The following is a 15,000-nucleotide window of genomic DNA, read 5'->3' on the forward strand; positions in this document are numbered from 1 at the left end:
TAACAGTCTATAGTATATAAAATGATATATCCTATACAGTCTATAACAATTCACATACCTGAGTCAACATCCTATAAGTATTTTTAAGATTATAATAGTATATACCCTAAAACAGCTGAAGTCGAAAACAGTCTAATACTCTAATATATATCACGTAACAGTCCATATCCTATAACAGTCTAAATCTTTGAGATATATTCTAGAATAGTTTATATCCTAGAACAGTCTAAAAATCCTAGAACAGACTCTATCCCTGAACTTAAAAAAAACCCTCCTCGCTAAGGCCGGTCCCACTAACAACGTTACGTACAGTATAAATCATATTTCGTATTAAGAATTATGGTCTTTTTTAATTAGTATGTAGACAAACACAAATTTGAAAGTCCATAGGAAGTTTGACACGCGGCAAACATGACAGGTAATTTGTGTTGTAATATGTCGATGGACATTGTAATAAGGGGAATTGTGGAATATTCATAAGACAGTAAGCATCTTTTTGATGTCCGTTTGATCGTCTGAAAAAAAATTGTATTATCAATGAGTTCTGTGACATGAATAGTAAATGTCATGTTAGCTATTGGATGGAATAATCGCTGGATGAAGGGAGAGGGAGAAGGAGAGGGTGGAGGAGAGAGGGGGACAGAGAGAAGGGGGATAAAGAGAGGGAGAGGGAGGGAGTGGGGGAGACAGAGAGAGGGGGTTGGAGGAGAAGGAGAGGGAGCGAGGAGGGGGAAGGATGAAGAGGGCGAGAGAGGGGAAGGGGAGGGAGAGAGGAGGAAAGAGAGGGAGAGGGAAAGGGGGAAGGAGGAGGGACAGGGAGGGAGAGGGAGAGGGAGGAAAGGGGGGTGAAGGTGAATGATTGTTGCGGCAGAGGATGAGAGAGAGAGAAGGGAGTGGAGAGTTGTAGAAGAGGAAGAGGGAGGGTGGATGAATCCTTAAGAGAGGGAGAGGGAGGATGGGTGAGACTTGTAGGAGAGGCATAGGGAGAGGGTGGGGTAAGAGCCTTGAGGGAGAGGGAAGGATAGGGGGATGAAAAAAGGAGAGAAGAATGGAAAAAAAGAGAGGAAGGGAGGATGGAGGACGCGAAGGTTGGGCAGAGGGAGAGAGGAGGAACTGGAGAGGGATGGAAAAGAAGAGGCATAAACACGCGCGCGCACACACACACACACACACACACACACACACACACACACACACACACACACACACACACACACACACACACATACACATCCACAATATAGTCATCCCAACACCTAACCACCGAGGACAAAGTCAGAAACAAACTAGCCTCATGCAACACAGAAGGCTACGTGGGATGACGTCCCTCCTTAACCTCATACCCTGGGAGGTCCTGCAGGTATCCTTGGAACACCCAAATCCTTCGGGACCAAACAGAAACCAGACAAGCAAGCCAGGAGGCAGTCACAGGAGGCAACACCTACTTCGGAGACGGGGAGGGGTAGGGGAGAGGGAGGGGGAGAGGGGGAGGAGAAGGGCGGTGCGGTGTTGACTCATCTGGTGTGCACCTACGACCTTGTCATGCATGGCCAGGAACCACTCTAATTCATCATATATATATATATATATATATATATATATATATATATATATATATATATATATATATATATATATATACACACACATACACACACACACACACACACACACACACACACACACACACACACATACAAAGAAGTCAGCACGCATACGCACATCAAGAACACATAGAAGCAAGCACACAAAAACACACACATGCAGGCGCACAGGCAACTAAAAACAAAACACATAGAAAGATAGATATATAGCTAAATATTTTCTAACCAACCAAGATACAGGTTTTATACAATACAAAGAAAAAACATACATTATAGTTCACAAGTTCCACCTTAAATAGCAAAACACTAAACATACAAAAAAAAAACACCATAGACCCACTTACTTTCACGACACAAGCAACAGAAACAAGCAGAGACAAAAAAAAACATAAACACAAGTTCTTTATAAACCTGACCTTTTCCCTCCACATCCAGACGGAAAAGATCATTCCCAATCATCAACGGAAACCCGCCGTCCGATAAGTGATGACAGCAATGTAAACTTACGTGGGTGAGAAGTGACATATGACTGTGGGCGTCTTTTCACTTTCTTCTTTTCTTTCGTTTTCTTTGTTTTGGTTTGTGTGTGTGTGTGTGTGTGTGTGTGTAAACGTTTATATATGCCTTTCTTTTGTTTTTTTTCTTATATTTATATTTCTTTCTCTTATTCCATGTATATATATATATATATATATATATATATATATATATATATATATATATATATATATATTTACATATATGCATACGTATATACATCTTCATTTCTAAATTAACTTATTCATATATCTAAATAAATAGTAAGTACCAATCATGAACATGTCAAAGAAGAACTCTAAGTAGGAAAACCCAATCAAATACCATCATGATTCTTAGCATATCAAATATCGAATCAATGCTTTAATGTTTTGGTTCACTAGCTTCCAAAGAACTTGTAAATGCGTTTCGATGACTAGTCAGTCTGACTCAGACCTACAGTGAAAAGAAACATCCCAGTCAGCCATAAACACTGTATACATGCACACATCTAGCCATAAAGATACGTGAAGATACATAAAGCCCATATAACCAAATAGAAAGTGGGAGAAGAGACTGGTAAACACGTATTGCATTGCAGACGTAACACCTTTAAGACAGGCAAAGGCATCCCAAATCGCCACATTCTCATGGTCATCTCTGTGATACATTCTATTCCATTATTTCTATATGCGTGACTTTTGCGTCATTTTTTTTTACATTTTTTAAATTCCTTTGGCTTGTAAGTCCTATTGCTTGTTCGAATACATTCTAGATTTTTGTTCTATTTGCGTGAGTTTGTCTTCATTAATTTACTTTTTCGCATTTCCTTGCCTATAAATCCACACAATTGAGCCTCGATTTCCCTTACATAACAGGACAATTACCCAGACTCGGCAATTAGCGAATCGACGCCAATTACTCCTCAGCAAGTGGATTGCTCTAAATAAATCCTCTTAACTATTTCACAATTAATCGCCAGTCCTTTCGAAACAAGAAGCCCCGTGACCCTTTACTGCCACGCTGTCCTCGAACTTTTACGGCAGCTCGACACTGATTTATGTGTTTGCGTTCAGGTTTAAGGGTTCAGACAGGCAGGGCCGTGTCTCTTCACGCTGTCTCGAGTCGTAAGTGTCCCGGAGATGAAGGATGATGAGATATCCTCGTCTTGTGTCAATCACTCGCAGGGCGCACACTGTGAGTGTATAAGGGCACACTTGGGTCTCACGCACTCCTGGGAGATCCTGATGCGTCCATTGTGACTGTAATACACTGTATCTAACGTTACATTGGGTCCTTTTGTAACGCGTAATGGGTCTGCTTCTGTGACTAGAATCCAATCGGTATTGGTCTCTTTCTTTCTCTTGCTCTGTCATAATGCTCGTGAAAGAGCTGCTGAGAGGACACACACACACACTGACACACACACAACACACACACCTTAGACGTGTCACCCACGCACGGTGTTCCTAAACCAAACACATGCATGCATTCCCGACCTAACAAGGACACAGAAAATCGCCCTGTTGTTTCACATCCAGCGACTTGTTATCGCATCTGCCTACCACCAGCTTCTCTTAATGGCTGTCGCATCTCCTTAATTGGCGGCGAGATGCTATCTCCTCCGCCCTATACACCCGGCCATCATTTGGAAGGACTCCAAGGACATGGGAGTGAGGGAGAAAGGGGGAAGGATGGCAGAGGGAGCGGGTAGGAAGATGGGAAGGGAGAGAGAGAAAGGGGAGGGGAGGGAGGGGGGGGAGAGAGAAAGGGAAGGGGGAGAGGGAAACGGGAGGGGAGGCGATGGAGGAAGGGAGGGAAGAAGGGAGGGGAGGAAGGCAGGGAGGGAGAGAGGGAAGGAGAAAGAGAGAGAGAGAGAGAGAGAGAGAGAGAGAGAGAGAGAGAGAGAGAGAGAGAGAGAGAGAGAGAGAGAGAATGAATGGGGCGTGGGCATTTGGAGGAGGAAGGTGAGAAAGTGTGAAGACGGTAATCTCAACCCTGGCTTTATAGTATGTAAATCGACAGGTATTATGGCTAAATAACCTGTTCCCCGGGCAGCTCGTGACCTGACTGTCCATCAGGTCAATCGAGGTCACCATTTAGAAAAGGGGACAGGTCAAGACTGAAAGGGATGTGCTATTGTCATGAAAACACCTCAGAGATCAAACCAGATAACTTTTTTCGAGATGGGAAAGATTTCATAAACAAAGCGTTGAAATATTTCTATAGCTCAATTACTTTCTAAAATCAATATGACATTCTTAATCAATATACCTGATCTATGGTGAATATCTATCAGATTATAACTTTTATTCATTCATTTAACGAAGGGAGACTTTTAATCAAGTGTTCAATGATTCAATGCTATGTTATGGATAAAAAAAGGTTACTGTTATATACCAATTGGCACATCAAAAAGTGTAGAGTTCAATCAAGGTGTTAGGGGATTCTGCGGGTGTCAGATGCATAGCATGATTTGATTAATTAACCGAGAGCTATCACTTCCTGGGATATTAATTAATCAAGTGATTGCAACGGATTGTCTGTTGGATATCACTTCATCAGAGCCCCAGTGAAGTTTCCCGTAGCGTTTCATTATGGGTTAGGGCGTCTTGTTAAAGGATAATGGTGTTTATGTTTACACGTGCAAATATACAAATAAAATATAGACACACACACACACACACACACACACGCACACACACACACACACACACACACACACACACACACACACACATACACACACACACACCACCACAACCACACACACACACACACACACACACACACACACACACACACACACACACACACACACACACACATATATATATATATATATATATATATATATATATATATATATATATATATATATATATATACATATATATATATATACACACACACACACACATACATACATATATATATATATATATATATATATATATATCTATATATATATATATATATATATGAATATATATTATTTATTTATTTATATATTTATATATATATACATATATAAATATATATATAAATATATATATATATATATATATATATATATATATATATATATATATATATATATATATATATATATATATATATTACATGTAAGCAATTTGCGAGACACCTGCTATGTGCGTTGTGTCACAATTGCAACAAAAGCTTCAACTTCGACAGTGAAGGAGAGGGAATGACAAGCTTCGACGAGTAGCTGCAGTCCCGTGAGGTTTTGTCTCGTGTTTCTTGTAGTTAATTTGATTCAACCTCAATTTGAGGGAATGGATAGTCACTCGAATCAAATTTCGATATTTTTTTCTTGTCTTAGTTTTCTTTTCGTTATGGGTCGGTATATTTTACTTGGAAATACAAGAGGATATGAACAATAGTATTGTTCGTATCGCGAAAGAAAAATACTTGTTCACAATCGTGTTTTTTTTATCAAGAATGAAAAAAATATGAGGCAGGGAATGAAAACAAAGTTAAATTATAAAAAACAACAACAGCGAGACATCTGAAACAACGAATCGAGCAAATATTTATCCACATAAATTACCTAGACCGTTCTCAGTCCCGTCAGAGCAAACCCTTCTAGTTACTAAGGCTGAAAATCAAACGAAAACACTATTACGAGCTGACCTCTACGATCCCCCTGTTGTAACAATGACCCAAGGAATTCTCGTGAGTATCGCACCTTGCGGGAAGAGGACATTGAACCTTATGTCTTAAGCGTATAAGGGTGAGAACGCTATGAAAGTGATAGAACTCACAAGGTAAGGTCGCTTCACGAAGGTACAAAATTATGCAACAGCGTAGAATCGAGGCATCATCCTTGTGAATATAAATAATCTATATAAAAAGATAGAGTTCAATTAAGAGGAATTAGGTAAGTGTGGTTGGTTGTGGGGGGGGGGACTTCAATGATAAGCATACAAAATAATGAGAAGAGGGACTTTATCATAGAAAAAGGAGAGAGAGAAAGAGAGAAAGAGAGAGAGAGAGAGAGAGAGAGAGAGAGAGAGAGAGAGAGAGAGAGAGAGAGAGAGAGAGAGAGAGAGAGAGAGAGAGAGAGAGAGAGAGGGAGGGAGAGAGAGAGATGGAGTCAGAGTTAAAGAGAGAAAGAGAGAGAGAAGGAGTCAGAGCCAAAAGGAGAAAGAGCGAGCGAGAGGAGAGTCAAGAGTCGGATAGCGAGAGAAAGAGAGACCGACAGACCAAGAAACAAACCGCACTCACCGACTTGTGTCACCCGATCTCGCATCTAATAAACAACATGGATCTCAGTCCTCCCCCCCCCCTCTCTCTCTCTCTCTTCCTCCCTCCCTCACTCCCTTTCCCTCTCCCTCCCTCTTCCTCTCTTCCTCCCTCCCTCCCTTTCCCTCTAATGCAAAAAATCACGCAATAATAAACAAGACTCGATTAAAAGCGACTCAACACGAGACGTAACCATGGCCTCAAGATTACAAGCGGCAGATCCGTTGCGTGTGTACTAAGCCTCGTCTATTTCATTCGACATCCAACATGGCGCTAGTCAAGATATCTGATATAGATGCGGTGTGATTTTTTTCCTTTTTTTATTTTGGAAATATATGATCATTTCTTGTCCTGCTCATGCTCCTTGGTGTTTTTTTTTTGTTTTTTTTTTGGGGGGGGGTCTGTCCTTTTCGTTTTAACTTGTTTCATTTCCTCATTTTCATCTCTTCTTCTTTGCATCATTTTTCTACTTGTCATGGTTTTCCCCCTTTCTCTCTTTATCGTTCTTCCATCTTCTTCCAGCTCTGGCTTTTTATCTCGTTTTTCTTCTTTTTCTTTTTTTTTTCTTTCTTTTTTTGTCATCTATCACCATCATCACTTCTACTTCTGTTGACATCCATCACTATTATTTCGCTCATTATTTTTCTTCTTGTTCTTCTTGTTATCATTATTATCATTATTATCGTTATTATATATCATCATTATTATAATTATTATCATTTAATTACTATCTTCTTCCTCCTCTTCTTTTTCTTTTTCTTCTTATTCCTCCTCTTCTTTTTTCCCTCCTTCTCTTTCCTCTTATTTTCCTCTTTCTTAATCTAATCTCATCCCTCATTTCTCATTCCCCATTTTTCAACGTCCTCTTTTCCTCATTCCTCAATGCCTCCCTCCTCCTCCTCCTCCTCCTCCTCCTCCTCCTCCTCCTCCTCCTCCTCCTCCTCCTCCTCCTCCTCCTCCTCCTCCTCCTCCTCCTCCTCCCCTCCCTCCTCCTCCCTCCTCCTCCTCCTCCTCCTCCCTCCCTCTCCTCCTCCTCCTCCTCCCTCCTCCTCCTCCTCCCTCCTCCTCCCTCCTCCTCCTCCTCCTCCTCCCTCCTCCTCCCTCTAACCCTCCTTCCTCCCTCCTCCTCCTCCTCCTCCTCCTCCCTCCCTCCTCCCTCCTCCTCCTCCTCCTCCTCCTCCTCCTCCTCCTCCTCCTCCTCCTCCTCCTCCTCCTCCCTCCTCCTCTTTCATCTACCAAAACAATCGTTACATAATACGCCATAATAAGGAGAACAGGAAAAAAATCACTTACTGTACAAATATTACTCGCTCTTACCTGAAAAAAATAAATATAATTTAATAACATTTATAATCTATAATTAGTAAGACTTATCTGACTACGTGATAAAATTTTGCATACACATTGAAAATATAAAGAATTATTCTAAGCTATATCGATGTATAAAAAAAACTGACCTGAATTTCAACAAGTCAACAAAGAAAATGATGGAAAGTATGATAATAACAAAAACAATAAAAAAAAGAAAAAAAAGAAAAAGAAAAGAAAAAAAGATTCATAAAAAAGATGGAAAGTATGCTAATAACAAATACAATAAAAATAAAAAAAAGATGGAAAGTATGCTAATAAAAAATACAATAAAAAAAAAATAACAAAATAAAAAAATACTCATAAAAATAATGACCGCTCTGCCTGACAGAAAAAGATGAAATGAAACAGCTTTCCCCCTTCTGTCTCAGTAATAATAAAGACGGTAACATTAGACGATCATTTTTTGTTACGTGTTAATTCTCGGACATTTCGAGACCTCTGATTTACTCTTGTGGAAATCTCTCGTTATTTTTCTCCAAGGAATTACTTGAGCGTTTGTATGTAGTCTATGTGCGTATATATATTTAGAAATGGATACGTAGATATATATATATATATATATATATATATATATATATATATATATATATATATATATATGGATATATACGGTAAGTATTTGTAATCAGACACACAAACACCCACACCCACACCCACTCATCTACCCCATCCCTCCCACCCCACACACAAACACACCCACATATATATATATATAAATATATCTCCACAGTATGCCATCAATACAACTTAAAGAATTATCAACGTCTCGCCTCCTAGTGGCAACTATTAAAAGCACTTAAAACAAGACACTAAAAAGCCTTGGCAATTTGGCATCTGACCATTATGGCGTCTCCATTTCAACAGCAGGCTCTCTGTTAGACGAAGGAACACCGGTACCCAACGAGGCCACACGCAAATGGCAGTCTCTGAAATCCTCAATTATTTCCTTTCTTTGAGAGATAAGGCAGTCTTCTCCCTCACACGTCGAGAGGGTTGAAAGTTGCGGGTCTCAAGCCAGGAGGATAGACTTTATGGACGAGTGGGTCTAACTCCCAAGTTATTTTTGTACTAACTGATAAACAAGGCAAGATGGCGGAGTGTTCCAGACGGCTTGTTAAGCGCGGGGTGTGACGTCACAGCTTATCCTTGATACACAGTGGCCAGAACGCTTAATTGTAGATTCGGATTTCACTCGCGATTCTTTGGATGTGTGTGGATCCTAAGCTCTCTCTTTCTCTTTCTTTTTTATCTCTGACTGTCTTTCTCTGTCTGTTTGTCTTCTCTCTCTCTCTCTCTCTCTCTCTCTCTCTCTCTCTCTCTCTCTCTCTCTCTCTCTCTCTCTCTCTCTCTCTCTCTCTCTCTCTCTCCTCTCTCTCTCTCTCCTCTCTCTCTCTCTCTCTCTCTCTCTCTCTCTCTCTCTCTCTCTCTCTCTCTCTCTCTCTCTCTCTCTCTCTCTCTCTCTCTCTCTCTCTCTCTCTCTCTCTCTCTCTCTCTCTCTCTCTCTCTCTCTCTCTCTCTCTCTCTCTCTCTCTCTCTCTTTCCCTTTTTCTCTCTATCTGTCTCTTTTCATCTCTCTCTATCTCCCTCTGCTTCTCTCTAACTCTATTTCCCTCTATCTATCTATCTCTATTCCTATCCCTCATTCTCTCTCTCTTTCTGTCTGTCTGTCTGTCTGTCTGTCTGTCTGTCTGTCTCTCTCTCTCTCTCTCTCTCTGTCTCTCTCTCTCTCTCTCTCTCTCTCTCTCTCTCTCTCTCTCTCTCTCTCTCTCTCTCTCTCTCTCTCTCTCTCTCTCTCTCTCTCTCCCTCCCTCTTCCTCCCTCCCTCCCTCCCTCCCTCTCTCTTTCTCTCTCTCTCTCTCTCAAACACCGACCTTGTTGACATCTCATTAGAACCCCCCACAATCTGCCAGAAGAGAATCATCAGCAACGCATGACGATCGATGCATGACGAAAATGTCGGCATAAACATCAGAAAAATCAAAAAGTTGCACTCAGCCGGCTTTTGAAGGTGAGTGACACGTCATGAAAAATGAGGGACCCGTCAACACTCCCCCCCCCTTTTTCTCATTTTTCATTTTTCCCCTCACACGCCCACCAGGACTACGCCTCTCTCATTTCCCCGCCTTTGTACTTCCATTGCTCTTCGTCAAGCGGTGGAATCTTTCCCTCTTACGCTTTCGTTGTGTTCTTTTGGTTCGTTGGAATTGTCTCTGTCTCTGTCTATCTCCCTCTCTCGTTCTCTCTCTGTCTCTGTCTCTCTCTCTGTTTCTGTCTCTCTCTCTCTCAATATATATATATATATATATATATATATATATATATATATATATATATATATATATATATATATATATATATAATCAAACACACACAGACATGAATACATAGCCTAACCTGTAATATATCTAACTACACTTCGTTATTTATTTTTTTATTTCAGCACTGATAAAAGTGAAAGGCAAGACTACTTTAGGTAATATTACAACAATACAAGATAATGCTATACGACAGATAAACATTAATACCATGACGTCTAAAATGCCCTTCGCTTTATCTACAGGCAATACCTCACCAAAAGCATAAAAAAAAGAACCTAGAACCACAGTATACATAATCATTTTTGTTTTTCTCTCTCGATCCCACATTAAAGTCTTCCGTAATTTGCATCTCATTATCGCATGCAATAGAGGACGCTGGCCTCATCACAACAAAACAATGATGCAACATCCGAGCAACATCGCTCACTATGTTCACCGCCAATCATGAGGTACTCCACGACTAACCTTTAATTAACTACGTAGTTAATTGATTAATTAGCGACAATGATTAATCTCTTGAAGCAGCATTTTTAATGCTTGCTGACAGGGGGAATTTTGTAAGGTGGAGGATTCTGGTATATGGCTGAAGCTTGCGTTGCAACATGCGAGATTATCTTTTCTTTCTTGTGAGTGTTTTCGTCTATTCTATAAAAAGACAAAGAAACGGAGAATATATATATATATATATATATATATATATATATATATATATATATATATATATATATACATATAAACATATACATATAAACATATACATATGTATATACATATAAACATATACATATATAAATAAATAAATAAATATAAATATATATATATTAATATAAATCATATATATATATATATATATATATATATATATATATATATATATATATATATATATATATATATATACATACACACAGACACACACACATATATTCATATATATATATATATATATATATATATATATATATATATATATATATATATATATATAACATATGTGTTTGATGGTTTTAAAAGACACTGCTTTACATACAAGTCTATGCGCATGTCCCTTTCAAAAAGGTATAACGAATCCGACACAACGCTCCTATTTCAATCACATTAAACAAATTAAAAAATATATATCCTAAAACATCCCCAAACGTGCACACACAATAAACAGTAAGAATACATAAAACATAAATAAGACAACACGGAGAGAACAAATTGATTTTTTTTCTAAATGTGACATAGAATTATCAAACAATAAAATCAAAATCAAATAATAAATGACCAGTTACAGCGGATAATCCCCTCGTGAAAAGTGACCATTCCATATACCAAGAGATCTCGCATAGGCCTATCCACTAAGGAAAGGAGGAGGCATGGGTGGGCTGAACCTATACAAAACCCGTGTAATCTGTAAACGGACAGATGCACCCTTCAGCTAGATCTTCCTCCCTCCCTCCCTCCCTCCCTCCCTCCCTCCCTCCCCTTTCTTCCTCCTTCGCTCCCTCGCTCCCTCCCTCCCCCCTCTCCATCATCCCTCAACGCACTATACCCTTCCACCCACTCCCCACCCCTTCACCCTTCCACCCACTCCCCACCCCTTCACCCTTCTACCCTCTCCCTATCCCTTCACCCTTCCACCCTCTCCCCACCCCGTCCACCTACTCCACCTCCCCACCCTACCCCCTCCCCCGCTATTCCCACCACCATCCATCCCTCATCTTCTCCACCCTTCTACGATACCCCTCCCGCCTCCTACCCTCCGTCCCTCCCTCACCTCCTCCCCCCCCCTACCATAGTCCATATCGAAAGAAGGTCTAATTTATGGTCTCAGCTGACGTTCAAGGTCATGCCTTCGCCAAGATAACAAAAGTCGTTGAGAGATGCTGGATGGAAGATGGAGATGAGGCAGACGAGATGAATTTCTGTTCCATTTACTTATCTTTTATCTATTGTTTATCTATAGACCACTATCATTATTGCCCTTATCATCATAATTGTTCTTATCATTACCATTACCTTTATCAGAATCCTTATCAGTATGATCCTTGCCCTTATCATTATTAGTTCAGTTTTTGCTAGTAATACCTCAAATACCTTTGGAATATATTGATGCCTCGTTATTCATTCGTTCTTATGGTGTAATCAACAAATAAAAATATTAATGCTAATAATAATCTGTGATTAAGATAAAATAATTGTTATAAAAAAAAAAAGAAGAATATAAAAGAAAAAAAGAAAAAACAAAAACAATCACAATCACAATAATAATATCAATATTGGGAATATCAATTTCAGCAACACACTCTCTCTCCTAAAATCAAAATCTGAAAAGAGTACTTTAAATACTTCAATCTATCCACTCTTTCAACTCTAACTTTATATAACCCTCCGGTTTTATGAAAGCACATCCGACCTGAAATACCCTGTTATTACAGGTACTTCAAAAGCCCTCTAAGTGTGTATAGAATTTCTTCCATATTTCAACGGATAATTTCAACTTTAGATATCATCTTACGATTATATAATCCCATTTCTTCACCTCGGCTTTCACAGAAACGCCAACAAACAAAAAGAAATACGAATCAACAGAACAAAGAAATATCTAACATACCATTGCTCATTTCGTCTCATTATGAGCATAGTCGAGTCGTGCGTGAAATTAGTAGTAGCTCCCGTTAATTAACGTTAATCAACTTTAATTACGGTCATTCTACAACGTCATCACCATACGCACGTTTCGGTGTTTCGTTCTCGGAATCCCAAGTTACGGTGGGCCTCGAGGGGTGATATCCCCCCTATCTATTATCCTTAGCCCTCCCCTCCCCTCCCCTCCCCTCCCCTCCCCTCCCCTCCCTTCTCCCTCTCCCTTGCTTTTGTTGGATTTTTTTTTTCCTGTTGGATGAGTTGGTGAAATTCTGGAGCTATTCAATTATTGTTTTTTTTTGTTGTTGTTGCTGTTGGCTGTTGATGAGTTTTCTTTGTTTCCTTTTTTTGTATTCATATTTGGCTATTGATTCTTATTCATAGTGGTTTCCTTCGGCTCTTTTCTTTCTCCATTTCACACCTTTATTATCCTGTTTCGTCTATTCCTCCACATTCGAAATCTCTCATCAATTCGTTATTCAAGTTTTCACATCCTCCCTCTTCATATTCAATCATTTTCTTTCCTTTCAATTTCCATTCTCTTTCCCTCTCCCCAAGTAATATATTTTCCACTAGAATGGTTTCTCTCTTATTAACCATTATCTCTCTCTCCTTTCTTCTTTCCAGTCCTTGTATCTTCGTTTTCTTCTTTCATTCTCCTTTTTCCATATAGCTTTCTCTCCATTTTTCATGAACCTTTTTTTATATGTTGAACCTCCTTCGCATCGCTCTATCTTCCATTCTCCCTTTATCCTTGACCGTATTATCTCTCTTATTCGACAACGTTTCTTTTTTATCTATCCTTATCCCACTCACTTACAGTCTCTCTAGACAAAAGGTTATCCACTTTTAAAAACATTATCATCCTTATTCACTACAATCCTAAATCCATTATCGCCACATCATATCACTTATTCACAACGTCTAACTTCCTCTTCCAACATCTTTCGTCCACTACTACATTTTCTTCTTTATTCTTCTATATGTTTTCATCCATCTTATTCTTATTCTTATTCAAAAGTCCTTCGTATCCTTCCACTTCCTTCTTCTCTCTGTGAACCATCCATTACTCACGATCACATAATCTTTATCTTTATTCTTCATTCACGAACATCTCTCTTTCTGTTCACCTTCTTCCCTCCCCTTGCAGCTTCGTCCACCGCCCATTTTCTCTCTTCCTCGACCATCCTTTATCCATGCACGCATCATCCTCCTTCTCCTTCTTTCTCCTTCTTTCCCTCCATCTCCTTAGAATCCCACTCGCTTCCGCTCTTCCTGAACGATATTCGATGAACAGCGTCACATCATTCATCACATCACATCATTGTTTCCCCTATCCATTGATCCTCCCGACACCACTAGCCTTCTTCGTATCCTACTCGACTCCGATTTATCCAAGTCCCTTTCATAATCCAAGCCATAGATACCCAAAGACCTTATCGCTCTCTCACGCCCACTCAACCCTTTTGATTAAGTGGTCTTGATTAAGTCTTTCATCGCTGTGACTGATGGGCGTTCTGCCAGGCGAGAACATAAGCGGGATTACAACCTGTCTCTGATTTATTGTTGTTTCTCGTTCTTCCTTTTTTTTCCTTTTTGTCTCTTTTTTTTCTTTTTTTTTTGGGGGGGGAGGGGGGAGGCTCTGGTCTTTTCTTATCTGTTGATTTATGTTTATTTTTTTGTGCATTTCAAAACGCTAGGGTATAATTTGAGTTTCCTTTTCTCTGGTCCCATCTATGGACCGATCAATGTTCCTTTATACATTTTTTTTCCCCAAATCTCTAAAGACGTATTTCCATCCCCAACAAGCAAGAAAGAACGGGCCATATCACAACCCTCGTTTCCACATTAAGAGCATCAACTCCCATGCATATATATATTCCACAAAATAATAATTAAACAAAAAACTCAACAACAACTCCGTCATATAACCATTGTACACCCCCCCCCCTTCCCCTAGTGAAACCCAAGCCCCAATACTAAACCTCCCGAAATGACATATCATCCCCGCATCTCGACGTCAAACAAGCTCTCTGGCAAACAGAATAAACAATCAAAAGCTGATAAAAAGCGGATAACGAGGCGACACATAAAACCGAGGCGGCAGCGGACGCAACCGGCCCTCTTTTTCGGAGGCCTTCTCAAGAGGCTAAACCACTTAGTGTAGCGGCGATAGGCCTACGGGAAGGTTATCCTGCTCACGAGTAAGAGATAAAGGATGGAATGATAGCTTGGGTTGGGGGGAAAAAGGGCTTGGGTTATTCAGATTGCAACACTACCGGATCTATCTTTTT

The 15,000-nt window shown here is 39.7% G+C and overlaps 1 protein-coding gene across 1 annotated transcript in view; it reads right to left on the reverse strand.

Moving 5' to 3' along the window:
* Positions 1–15,000, reverse strand: part of LOC122249941 (uncharacterized) — a 354,224-nt gene that overhangs the window by 278,548 nt on the left and 60,676 nt on the right. The gene's annotated exons all lie outside the window — the stretch shown is intronic.

Source organism: Penaeus japonicus, unplaced genomic scaffold, assembly GCF_977035675.1.
Source record: "Penaeus japonicus unplaced genomic scaffold, GWHDUDI00000001_assembly GWHDUDI00000025, whole genome shotgun sequence".
In the NCBI taxonomy this organism is placed as follows: Eukaryota; Metazoa; Arthropoda; class Malacostraca; order Decapoda; family Penaeidae; genus Penaeus; species Penaeus japonicus.